Here is a 13,174-nt window from a genome sequence, read left to right as displayed (position 1 = left end):
TATTTATCCAAAAAAAAAAAGAAGAGAGAAAGAAAGAAAGAAAGAAAGAAAGAAAGAAAGAAAGAAAGAAAGAAAGTGCTAACTTAAAAGATATATGTACCCCCATGTTAATTTAGAATAGCAAGATACAGAAATAATCTAAGTATCCACTGATGGATGCATGGATAAATTGTGGTACATATATACAATAGAGTATTATTTGGCCATAAAAAAAAGAATGAAATTTTGCTATTTACTACAACATGGATGGACCTCAGGGCATTATGCTAAGTGATTTAAGTTAGTTAAGTTAGACAGAGAGAGACAAATGTTGTAGTATCTCTCTTATATATGTAATCTAAAAACAAAACTAAACAAACAAATGAAGAAACGAGCTCATAGATACAGAACAGATTAATAGTTTCCACAGACAGAAGGTGGGGTAGGGAGTGGAGAAATAATTTTTTTAAATGCAATATAACTATATTTTTTGATCCAGTGTGTGTGTGTGTGTATGAATTTATATCTATATCTACCTATTAAAAAAAGAAATGCTGTCTGTTTTTAAAAAGAATTAAGAGTCAGAACATTTCATTAGCAACCTTTAATTCAAAACTTCACAATTCACTTCTTTAGAATCACTTTCCACATAAATATAAGGATAACCAGCTCTTTAAACATCTTCATAATTTAATAGCTTTTGAAATTTGACTTTGGCATTTGCTGTTAGCAGGAAAAGGTTGGTCATGAGTTAAGTTTAATGTTTATGCTTAGAATTTCATGTGACTAATTTAAAAGTCATACTTCCTAAGTATTATTAACAATTTTTCTATGGATCTTTTGACACTATAAAGTGAAATATAATCTTTATAACATTCTAAAATTTCTTTACTCTGGGGATTTTATGTTATACCACAGACAGCTTCACATCTTGAGAGTATGGAATTTCAAGCCCAATTCTTAAAAGAAACTTAGCAAATATTGTGAAAGTGATTATAGTACTAGCCAACATGAATAGCATGTAAACTCTCTTAAGTACCATATTAGGCAAAGACTACTAAATTCAAGTCATTGGAAAAAACCAAAATGCAATCATCTCTGAATCTTAATAAGAATCCTTGTTTTTGTAAAAATGTATTTAATAGTTAGAAATAAACCTAGAAGGAGACATATCTGATTACAAAAAGTAAAACAGACAATCTTGGGGTGCCTGGTGGCTCAATTGGTTAAGCGTCAGACTCTTGATTTCAGCTCAGGTCATGATCTCACAGTTGTGAGATTGAGCCTTGTGTCAGGCTCTGCACTGGGCATGGAGCCTGCTTAAGATTCTCTCTCTCCCTCTCCCTCTGCCCCTCCTCTCTCCCTCTCTAATAAAAAAAAAAGAAAGTAGACATTCTTCTGTTTAGTATTCATATAAAATTCAATACAATTTCAAATTGCTAAAAACTCTATCATATTTATTCATGTTTTTATGTATAGAGTTAAGAAAAAACACAAACAGAACAGATATGAAAGGATACTTTCATCAAAACACACAGAGATATTTGTAATTTTCTAGGCACCACAAAATGCATGGCATTCTGGCTGCATCATTGAAATTATAAAGTAATATCTTTTAGATGACATGTTAAAGTTTTCCAGAGATTAAAGATTACATGGTAAGTCTGGTAAAGAGCAGGGGTTATAAATCTAGGATCCCAAAAGATGTCTTCAAAATTCTTCTCACCCTCTCCCTAAAGCAAAGACCTCAATATAACATTAACTTGCAAAAAGATTTTCTGTTCAAAAAAGCTGCCAAGAGATTTTTGGACATTTAGTGTTATAACTGACATTGATAATTTGCAATTTATGGAATACCACAGTTTCATGGTTACATCAAAAGTCAATTTTGTTTCTTTTCATAGCATGCTGAGTGAACGTGGGTTTGTTTTATTCTACAGAATCTGGAAATTTGCAATGATAATAAAATACTAAAGAACACTGATTAAAAGAGAATGCCAGGCAATTGGTTTGAAGTTGCAGACATTTTGTAAGAATCTTCACAAATGGATTATTTTCATTTTTTACTTTATAAAATTTTATTAAAACTGAAAATAAATAAATAAAAGAGAACATGTAGCAAAAGATACAATGCATGCAAAATATCAAAGACGCATGCAAAGTGAGCACTCAATTATTTCAATAAACCATTACAATATTATCATATAGACTCAAAATTATTTGGACTAGGTTTAAATTCTCAAATTAACAGTTTTAAACTTATTCACAACCTTAAATCCTTTGCCTGCAAATATACATTCATATTGTCTTTTCCTCTCCCTCCCTGCTCCTCCCTTCCTCTTTTCCTCTCTGTTTCTTTCTCTCTGTATTTCCTTCCCTCCCTTTCTTTTTCTCCTATGTAGATGGATTTAATGACACAATTATTTTTTAAAGTATAGAGTAAAAATTTTAAACGCTGATTGCTAACATTTTAAACTAAATTTGCATCTTTATTTGTTTACGTATATTCAATCTAAAAATTCTCAGCTAGACAATAGTTTTGAAATACATATATGGTGTCATATAAATTGTATAATTAATATTCATTACAAAATTTTAGTAAAATATTTATATTATAAAGTTAGAGAAGGCTTGGGGTGCCTGGCTGGCTCAGTCAGTGGACCATGGGACTCTTAATCTCAGAGTTGTGGGTTCAAGTCTCACACTGCGGGTGTAGAGATTACTTAAAAATAAAATCTTTAAGAAAAAAATGTTAGAGAAGGCTTAAAATAGTATGTGCTATATATGTTGTAAACCTTAAAGAATGTGTTATTTTAGCCATTTTGGCATTTTTAAAAACAAAACATAAATGTTGCATTAGGATCTTAAAATACTGTAAAAGTAACTATTTGAGATAAATAAATAGTACTAAATAAAACATGCTGATTTAGCTTACTGGTTGATATATATTTGTTGGATAAATTATTGACCAAAAAAATCCTTTGGCAATTGGTCAAGATAAATTCTTATGAAATTAAGAATTACAATTTTATTTTTACTTTAGAAAAAATTTAAGAGTTGCTTTCTAAAATGATTTACATTACTAGCTACTTTGTCTTTCTTTTTTTTTTAGAGATTTATTTATTTATTTTAGGGAGATAGAGAGCATGAGCTGGAGGGGCAGAAGGAGAGAGAATCTCAAGCAGACTCCACACACTGAGCACGGAGCCCGACACAGGGCTCGATCTCACTACCCTGAGATCATGACCTGAGCTGAAACCAAGAGTCAGACAACCGACTGTGCTACCCAGGTGCCCCTAGCTACTAATAAAAATTGATTTTCCCCTTTATTTACTTTGCTACAAGTTAGTATTATGGATGATATAATTTAATTTCCTAGTAATTATGCAAATTCATGAAAAAATAGTGGTTTTTTATCTCTGTTTTAATTAATTAATTTATTGTGGTGGAATGAATGTGTGGTTTATAACAATTTCATGAGCCCCATATTTTTTTTTATGCTTTTCACAAAGATTTAATTTGTGTCATTTATGTTACAATATTAGTAGATTCCAAACCATCTATAACCCTGAAGACGGTTTGCTCTAATTTCCACAAACATGTGCAACATGTTTAAGGGCATGCATTAAAACCATGAAATCCATTATTTTCCTATTTCCATCCTATGCCATAAAAGATTATTCCAAACATCTTAATAATGGAAAGTATATTAATAATAACACTCTAATACCAAGACCACTTTGCTATTTGCTCACTTTGACTCACTAACTTTGAGTAACCACAAGGTGGAGTCCCTCAGTGCTATAGCCTTATTTTATTTTATTTTATTTTTTTCTATTCAATTAACACATTTTTAAAATTTTATTATGTTATGTTAATCACCATACATTACATCATTAGTTTTTGATGTAGTGTTCCATGATTCATTGTTTGAGTGTAACACCCAGTGCTCCATTCAGTACATGCCCTCTTTAATACCCATCACCGGGCTAACCCATCCCCCACCCCCATCCCCTCTAGAACCCTCAGTTTGTTTCTCAGAGTCCGCAGTCTCTCATGGTTCGTCTCCTCTGATTTCCCCCCTTCATTTTTCCCTTCCTGCTATCTTCTTCTTTTTTTTTTTTTAACATATAATGTATTATTTGTTTCAGAGGTACAGGTCTGTGATTCAACAGTCTTACACAATTCACAGCGCTCACCATAGCACATACCCTCCCCAGCATCTATCACCCAGCCGCCCCATCCCTCCCATCCCCCACTACTCCAGCAACACTCAGTTTGTTTCCTGAGATTAAGAATTCTTCATATCAGTGAGATCATATGATACATGTCCTTCTCTGATTGACTTATTTCGCTCAGCATAATACCCTCTAGTTCCATCCACATCGTTGCAAATGGCAAGATTTCATTCCTTTTGATAGCTGTCTAATATTCCATTGTATATATATACCACATCTTCTTTATCCATTTGCTCAGCATCAGGGAAATCCAAATCAAAACCTCAATGACATACCACCTCACACCAATCAGAATGGTTAAAATTAACAAGTCAGGAAACGACAGATATTGGCAGAGATGTGGAGAAAGGGGAACCCTCCTTCACTGTTGGTGGGAATGCAAGCTGGTGCAGCCACTCCGGAAATAGTATGGAGTTCCTCAAAAAGCTGAAAATAGAGCTACCATATGACCCAGCAATTGCACTACTGGGTATTTACCCCAAAGATACAAATGTAGGTATCCGAAGGGGTACGTGCTCCCCGATGTTTATAGCAGCCTTGTCCGCAAGAGCCAAACTATGGAAAGAGCCTAGATGTCCATCAATAGATGAATGGATAAAGAAGTCCCATATATTTTTTAAAAAAAGGAATATTTTTTTTAAACACAGATCAGAAAGAATAATAGCTACATACATTAAATATATTATCATTTATTTCACTTCTATCATTTATTTCACTTTCTTAAATCCTTCATTCAATCTTGACAGAGACCACAATTAATTACATAAGTTAATAATAAATTTTCATTCATTTATTTATTTAATATATTTATTAACATAAATTAATAAATTCTCATTTATTTCCTATTGGACATTTAGCTACAATGCAATAAAAAATAGTAAAATGCACCATATTTTTGTAAGCCGCCACTTGCTTGAATGTCGATGCTAAAGCCAAAATTGAATGTGACTGGATTTTTCTATAAACTAGTTGACCTGTTGTTTTCCAGAAATGACCACCATTCAGTCACAATAACCATGACAAACATCCACCTTAAAGATTTATTTAACGTATCAGTTCATATTCAAGAACTGTTTATGTCTATGGCCTTATGTGGACCTGGCCTAGTCTTTAGATAGGACAAATTACCAACTACTTCAGGTATTTTTTTAAGTTAAAAAATACTCTCAGGTAGGAATAATAGTTAAGTGATTAATTGTAAGTTAAAACTCTTTCCTAATTCTGAGAACTGTAGGTAGAGAAGGAGGGAAAGTACAGAGTGGGTAAAACTAACACAGATTATTGAATGTAAAAATTAATTTGAAAACACCTCAAGTTCAGGATATGGTGATACTTCTCAAAGATGGGGGCTGGAGTGTATATTCAAGCTAGAGACAAGGCAGTTCTCCAATTGGCAATGTTTGCTGATAAAGCTCTTTCATGAATTTTCGTATCCATATGATTGGTCCTCAGAATGGAATCAGTGCCTGGAGAACACAAGGGAGAAAATCAGGGTGATGGAGAAATGCATATTTAACATATGTAGCTAACTAGGCTTCTTAGAGAATAGAAAGAAAAGCTCTTGAAGATGAGTCTTAATTCATAGTGTTTATAAGTGAAATTATAAGGAAAGAGTAAATAAATAGTACTTTTCTAGTTTCTAGAAAGAAGTAAACAGTAAATGAGTGCCTTATTTGTTTTATAATATCTTTAACACAAATTAAAGTGTAATAGAGGGTAGGAAAAACCAGAAAAGTTTTCTTAAAGTTTCCAGACCAAACGCCAACATTAAAACAACAATATTAAGTTTATATAAATGGAAGTGCTTTAACCCAGACAGGCTGGCAAATATAATGCTTAAGTGAAAAAGGCACCAAAATGCTTCCTCCTCTATTAAAACCCCAAAGAATTTTAATTTAAACTTAATTAGAGTTTTAAGTAAAATGTTACACATTAATTATCCAGTCTCAAAGGACATGCAAAATAATGTCCTTTCACAGGAAGTTGGTTCAGCATTGACTAGCTGCCAACTGTCAGACTAAGGAACTTTTAAAGGGACCTGCATGCAGAGGTTTAAAAAGGTAGAGGAATTAAAATTATATATACACATATATGCATATGTATAAATAATTAGTATAACCTTTTGTTATAATTCCCTGTGACACTATACTTTTGTAATGAAAGAGAAACACATTTAAATCTTTTAAAAATGAGAAAATATAATTTTACATAAATTACCACTTTTTTCTGTTTTAAAAGAAATAACTTCAATCAAGAAAATATTCGAGTTTAGAGTTTCATGTCCTTACAATCCGCAAATCTTTTCCAATAAAGTCTTAAATGTCTATTTGCTTATTCAAGTAAACAAATGACAAATCTATAAATTAAATATATAACCCATGAATAATGGTATCTCAATGAATTTATAGGCTGAATGTAGAAAATTCTCACATGCAAAATATGTCATTTATATTTATTATCTTCAAATTTTACATGTACCTAATACAAGTAATTGAACTCAAAACACAAGAAATCATCATTCCTAAGGGTTTAATGTTGATTATGAGCCTAGACATTGTCCAGTCTTCAACAAATAACAAATTTTAATCAAGGTCCATTTGCAAAGGTTCCAGACCACCATTAGCTGTTTGGATAGAAACTGAAGTAAAGTTTCCACTGGGAGAATTTTACTTTGCCTAAAATTCTTGCTCCTAAGAAAGTAACCAAGTTGTAATCTACCTCTATTTTCTAATAGTATTTAGCATATTGCCATGTGGATATAGTTTTGAAATAGAATTTTTACATGTAAATGGAAAACTACCTTCTTTTATTATATATTTGTTAAGAATAGCAAAATAGGGGCGCCTGGGTGGCTCAGTTGTTAAGCATCTGCCTTCAGCTCGGGTAATGATCTCAGGGTCCTGGGATCAAGCCCCGCATCGGGCTCCCTGCTCCGCGGGAAGCCTGCTTCTCCCTCTCCCATTCCCCCTGCTTGTACTCCTTCTTTTGCTGTGTCTCTCTCTGTCAAACAAATAAATAAAATCTTAAAAAAAAAAAAAGAATAGCAAAATATATTTTGTTTTTAAATATTTTATTACCATTCCCCATCCTCATTCTGCTTCTCCTCCCTGTAACCAGCCATTCTAAAATGTCTGATGCATCTGATGCATAACCCTTTGTTTGTACACATTCTTATAAGATGTGTATTATGGTTTTGTGTTTGTGTGTTCTAAATTTATAAAAATATTTTGCTCTAGAGTTCCTTCTGCTTCTTACCTTGTTTTAACACAATATTTTCAAAATCTATAAATTTTTCTGGGTCGCATTTAGATTGAGGAAAACCAGTTTCTAAGAGAGCCCCCAATGATTCACACTTCTTGGTCAATGTTCATGTGTGATTGCCTCTTATATTCAATCAGAGTTGGCCCTGTGTGTGACTAATAGGATACAGTAGATAAGAGGTGGTGTGAATTCTGAGGCTAGGTCGTAAAAGGTAATGTGGCTTCTGCCCAACTCTTTCTCCCTTGGTATTCAGAGCTCAGATATCATGAGGGGAGGAAACCCCAGCCATAGGGAGAGGCCATATATATACATTCCAGGGAATGGCACCAACCAAGGTCTTAGCCATGAGCCAACTTCAAATGTCAAAACTGTGAGCCCATCTTTAGATAATTCCAGTCTCTGGTCTTTGAGTAGCACTAGCTGAGACCAAGTAGGATGAGATGTGCTATCCCTATTAAATTTCGTATCTATGAGTGTCAGTCAGTTTGGGAGCTCTGAGAGGTAAGTGCCAAGGAGAGATCAGATAGGCAAGAGATTTGTGTGAAAAATGCCTGTGAAGGTTAAAGGAGGAAGGGGTAGAGAAGAAGGGAAGTGTTTTCAGACTGAAGCAAATATGATACCTCTCTTTGAAATGAGAGAAAGAGAGGGGTCGCAGGTAAGAAGAGCTTCAGACTACACTGCATTTCTGAAAAAATCTTGTCAAAGCCAGTGGGGGATCTCCTAAGCAAAGGTGCCCATAGAAGAGTACCATGTCAGGCAAAAATGGCCAGGCTCTAGTTCCCTTGCCATGCTTGGTCATTGGCTGTGAAGAACCCTGGAAGAGGATGACATTGGCATGAACACCACAGGACATTCCATAGCATGGCAACTGGATGCTGCCAGTTAGCTATGTTCCACACTGAAGGTTCTCTTCATGGCTGCTACAGTCTATTCCATTCAATGCACAGGTCCACTTCTCCATTCAGCTTCCTCCTAATTTCCCATGGACTTGACTTCCTGAGAGAACCTTCATTCTTAAAACATTCTCTCTCATGGTACTAAACACCACTGATTTTCTATGGCCCTCCCCAGTCTCCTTGACTGATTTGTCTTTCTCTGTATGAATTTTTAAATAAAGAGTCTCCCCAGGAATTGGTCATAGGTTTTCCTCATGGAAGATGGAGATCAATGGGATGAACTATTGCCTTCATCAGTGCAGTTGTTCTCAGGATCACCATTGGTATTTGTTATGTCCATTCTCCACTATCCACTGTATCTATTCATGTCTCACCTCTGCTGTTCTTGATGATCGTGTATATATATAAACAGAGAGAGATTATATGGAATTGTCTCTCATGATTATGGAGGCTGAGAAAGAGATTACGGAGGCTCAGGAAGGCTGCGGTCAGCCAGCTGGAGACCCAGGAAAGCCAATGTGTAGATGTATAATTCCAGTCTGAGACTGAAGGCAGGAGAACCAGTAGAGCTAGTGGTACCAGTCCAAAAGCTATCAGGCTCAAGACCCAAGAAGAGCCATTGTTTCAGTGTCACTCCAAATCCTGGAAAAGACCAATGCCCCAGTTCAAGCAGTACCCTACTTGGGTGGGTCAGTCTTCTATTATATTCAGGTCTTTAACTGATTGGATGAGTACCGCCCACATGAGGGACAGCAATCTACTTCACTCAGTCTACCTATTCAAATGTTAATTTCATTTAGAAACACCCTCCAAGCATGCCCAGAATAATGTTTGATCAATTATCTGAGTACTGTGTGCCCTAGTCAAACTGACACAAAAGTCATCACAGTGACTAATCCGGTGGTGCAACTCAAACCTTCTTTCCTGAAGTGGCTGAGCTCTTGGTAATCATATCATTCTCAGACCAAGGTTGCTGCACAAGTCCATTCACAGTTTTAACTGGAAAAGATAATAATTTGAGGTACCAGTGTGTATGACCTGGGCTCCACATGCATTACTCCATGTTAGGATCACCTGCAAGAGTAATCATTTTCTCTACTTGATATTAAATTTATTTTAAAAAATCTGGTACCAAGTATATGTGGGTCTTCTGTCTAATATCGAGCATCAGGTTAAATTAATTCCTTGGTGGGAAGTTCTTTGCTATTTGAAATTAATAACTTTTCAGCATTTTCACTATTTACTTCAAAAATCTTTTTGCAAACTCTAAGGATTTTTTTTTTTAAGATTTATTTATTTATTTTAGAGAGAGAGAGAGCATGAGTAGGGGGAGGGTTGGAAGGAGAGGAAGAGAGAGAATCTCAAGCAGACTCCCTGCTGAGCATAGAGCCCAACTTGGAGCCCAATGCAGGGCTTGATCCTACAAGCCTGAGAACATGACCTGAGCTGAAATCAAGAGCCAACTGAGCCACCCAGGTGCCCTGGAGGTTCTAAGGTTTTTTGCTTTGCATTAGCCATTTCCTGAAACTTTGGAAAAGGGTGACAAATTGTGAGACAAAGTGTCTTTCACATTTGTTCTTTGTATGTTGTGAGCATTTTGCCAAAGCCTGATTGATAAGTTTTAAGGACCTTCTTGATCTTAAAACTATTCCATAAATCCTTTAATGGAGTAGTATCACACCATCCACTACACATACTATATGAGAGGCAAAAAAAGACCACTTAGATAGGATCTTCCCAATCAGTAACTACAGGAACTAAAAACACAACAGGGGAAGAAAAAAAAAAGGCTACTCAGATAGGATGTTCCTAATCAATAATAATAGAGGAATGCCTGGGAACATTATCTGTTATCAAAGGAGGCTTGTTTGCAAGATTTTCCTTCTTCATGTATTCCATTATGAATAATCACAAAGATAATGCTTCCTATAAACATTAAATGCTTGTTTCACAAAGCACTCTTCAATGACCCCTTAGAGGCCATGTGGTTTGGGGAATGATAAATTAACGAATTTTTTGCTTAACAGTATATAATAATTTCCACCTAGAAGCAATGCTAGCCTATCTTTGAATGCTTCAGGTGTGTGGCACTGTCTTCTCCTAGTTATTTGAAATAAACCTACATGATGACATTCATCTCTAAAGATATCCAGTTTCATCAATATTAAAAATGTACTTTTGCAGATAACCACTTTATCAATAGTTTCCTGCAATTTATTGAGAAGTATCAGCAGCAGCTCCTTCACCCATGACCTTCAAATTACATAGTCATTCATAGTTTTAAAATCTGTCGAAGCATCCTCAACCTACTTGAACTAAGGTCTTTTGGTGAATCTCTCTCTCCTCCGTCTCCTTTCTTCAAGTCTTTGAAGATGTTTAATGCTTTCTGCTGTTTCAACACGGTTCTCTATGGCATTCAACAAAGACTGAGATTTTTAATATACAATGCATGATTATTTCTCTAGTTTTTTAGTACCAACAACACTTTTCATATTTTTCTCTCTCTCTCTCTCTCTTTTTTTTTTTTTTACTTTCTCACATACAAAAAATCATTGCACGTCCAGTAAACAAAGACAAGTGCATTGCCCGGCTTAAGTCTTTTATGAGTTCTTCTCTCTCAGTTCAATTTAGCACTTAAAACTTTTCTTCCAATGAACAGCTTTTCTGGACTTTAGGCTTGCCTAATTTCTTAAAAGATCTTTTCACTTAATAATGTAAAGAAGACAATAGATAATGCACAATACTTTTAAACGAACATCCTATTAGAAGACCTAAGATATGACAAACAATCTACACACTCTCATTCAAACTCTTAATGCAATATAATTGTTTTTACTGGTACATTAGACTATGTTTTCAATAATGAATATGGGGAAAATTTTTGCAAGTATTCATAGTGAGTATGTGGTTAAGAGTTGAGATAAATGATAACAAGAGTTACATGTATGTTTGCAACACTATATGATTCACTGGTGACTCACTCACATGCGAAGAGAATGTGTTTTTATTTGGACCTCTAAGCAAGTGTGAGTGGGATACAGCTGTCAAGAGGATCTGAATTTCTTGAGAGTGTTGGTATAACAATGCTTTCAAACCCAGAAAGAAAATACTATTTACATTTAAAAATATGAGATTAGTGGGAAAAACAAAGATTGATCTGGAAAATAAGGCGACTAAATGAGTGTTCTGTCATAAAAGCAAACAGAAGAGAGATTATATAATGAACTATGCCAAGAATTTGAGAAAACATTGTTTTATTTTCACATAGAAACTTGAGACAGACTTAAGTGATCCTTAAGTGATCTGTTTAATTATTACTGCAAGTAACCTTTACACTTTTGATAAATCTTAGAAAATAATAACATAAATTATAGTATATTTTATTAGTAAAGAACATTTTCATATAACACAACAAATAATAGTTTCAGAAGACCACCAAGGAAGGAGCAAAAAAAAAAAAAATAGTTGTCTTTGTATTCTTGTTAATATTTATTTTGAAGTTTCAAGTCTATGCTGCCTAGTAAGAATGCATCACCACCTTGTGGAAATTCCTTCAAACTACAGACACATGATCCCAAGATCCAGATGGATTCAACAGACTAATAGATCAATAGATTCCATTTCCACTTAATTTGACTATTATTTCTAGGTAGCTCACAACTTAATATTAGACTCTCAACCCAGCTTCCCTCTTCAATGTTAGACCTATCTTTCACTTTCCCACCTGATGCTCTGCAGCCCCCTCAAATATCATAACTTCCTGACCAAATTCTTCATAATAGTTCTTTTTAAATTAGGGGACACTCATATAGTGTTCAGTCATCCAAGATAAACATTTTAGCTTTTAGCTAAGTCAATTATAAAAATCTCCCATAAAAATCCACTCCAACTTAAAATTAGTGACCAAATTCTGTAAGTTATAATTCCTAAATGTCTTTCCCACTTACCCTCTTCTTTTTATTTCTATTAACAAAATCCTAGTTTATGCCTTCAAAATTGCATACCAAGGCCATTTTAACAGTCTTATACCCACATCTATGCTTCTAGTGTCTCTTCTTCCCCCATTGCCACTGCTAATACTGCATCTCTTCCCTTGTTAATCAGTTTACTTGATTTAAACTGTCTTAGGCATTATGACCTCTAATAGTCTTATCAGTGTCTGTATGTTCCTTGCCTTCTTTCCTACTAGTGTGCTGAATATCCGATGTTCCAACCATACACTCTACTTACTATGTCCCAAATATGCTCTATTGCCTTCTTACCTCTGCTCCTAAGCTCATACATACTCTCTTTGGCATGCCCTTACAGCATATATGGATTTCAAAATCTTTGTGAGTTTGAACATTTGTTTGAACATTTCTGCAGTGAAATATAGTAAACTTGAAGACCTTTCTCAGAAAAATGGTTCTTCTCAATCTAAAAAGGCATTCCAATCTGGATGTTTAAGAGATACACGAGGTGTAATGGATATTCACTTGACAAGCTAGGCAGCTAAATCCATATTGGTAATGAGTGGCATTTTAAAAAGTTGACATATGAAGGAAGAGAGTGGCTCCTCATATATCTTATTTTGATTCATTTAGTTTGCTATATAGCTTTTGTTCTGTGTAAAATACTGAACAACTGTTTAATAGAGTTTAACAAGCATTTTGATCTTTGTTTGATATCCCAAATCTCCTTATTAACTTTGCATTTTAATCAAATGAGTTTTATGTTTTTTCAAAAGAATCATGGATATAACTTTAGCATTTCAATAGATGATTTCTGTGTACTGGGCAAAATAATATAGGGTGAGTTGAT

Source organism: Neomonachus schauinslandi, chromosome 7 (assembly GCF_002201575.2).
Source record: "Neomonachus schauinslandi chromosome 7, ASM220157v2, whole genome shotgun sequence".
Classification (NCBI taxonomy): Eukaryota; Metazoa; Chordata; class Mammalia; order Carnivora; family Phocidae; genus Neomonachus; species Neomonachus schauinslandi.
This window is presented reverse-complemented; position numbering follows the sequence as displayed.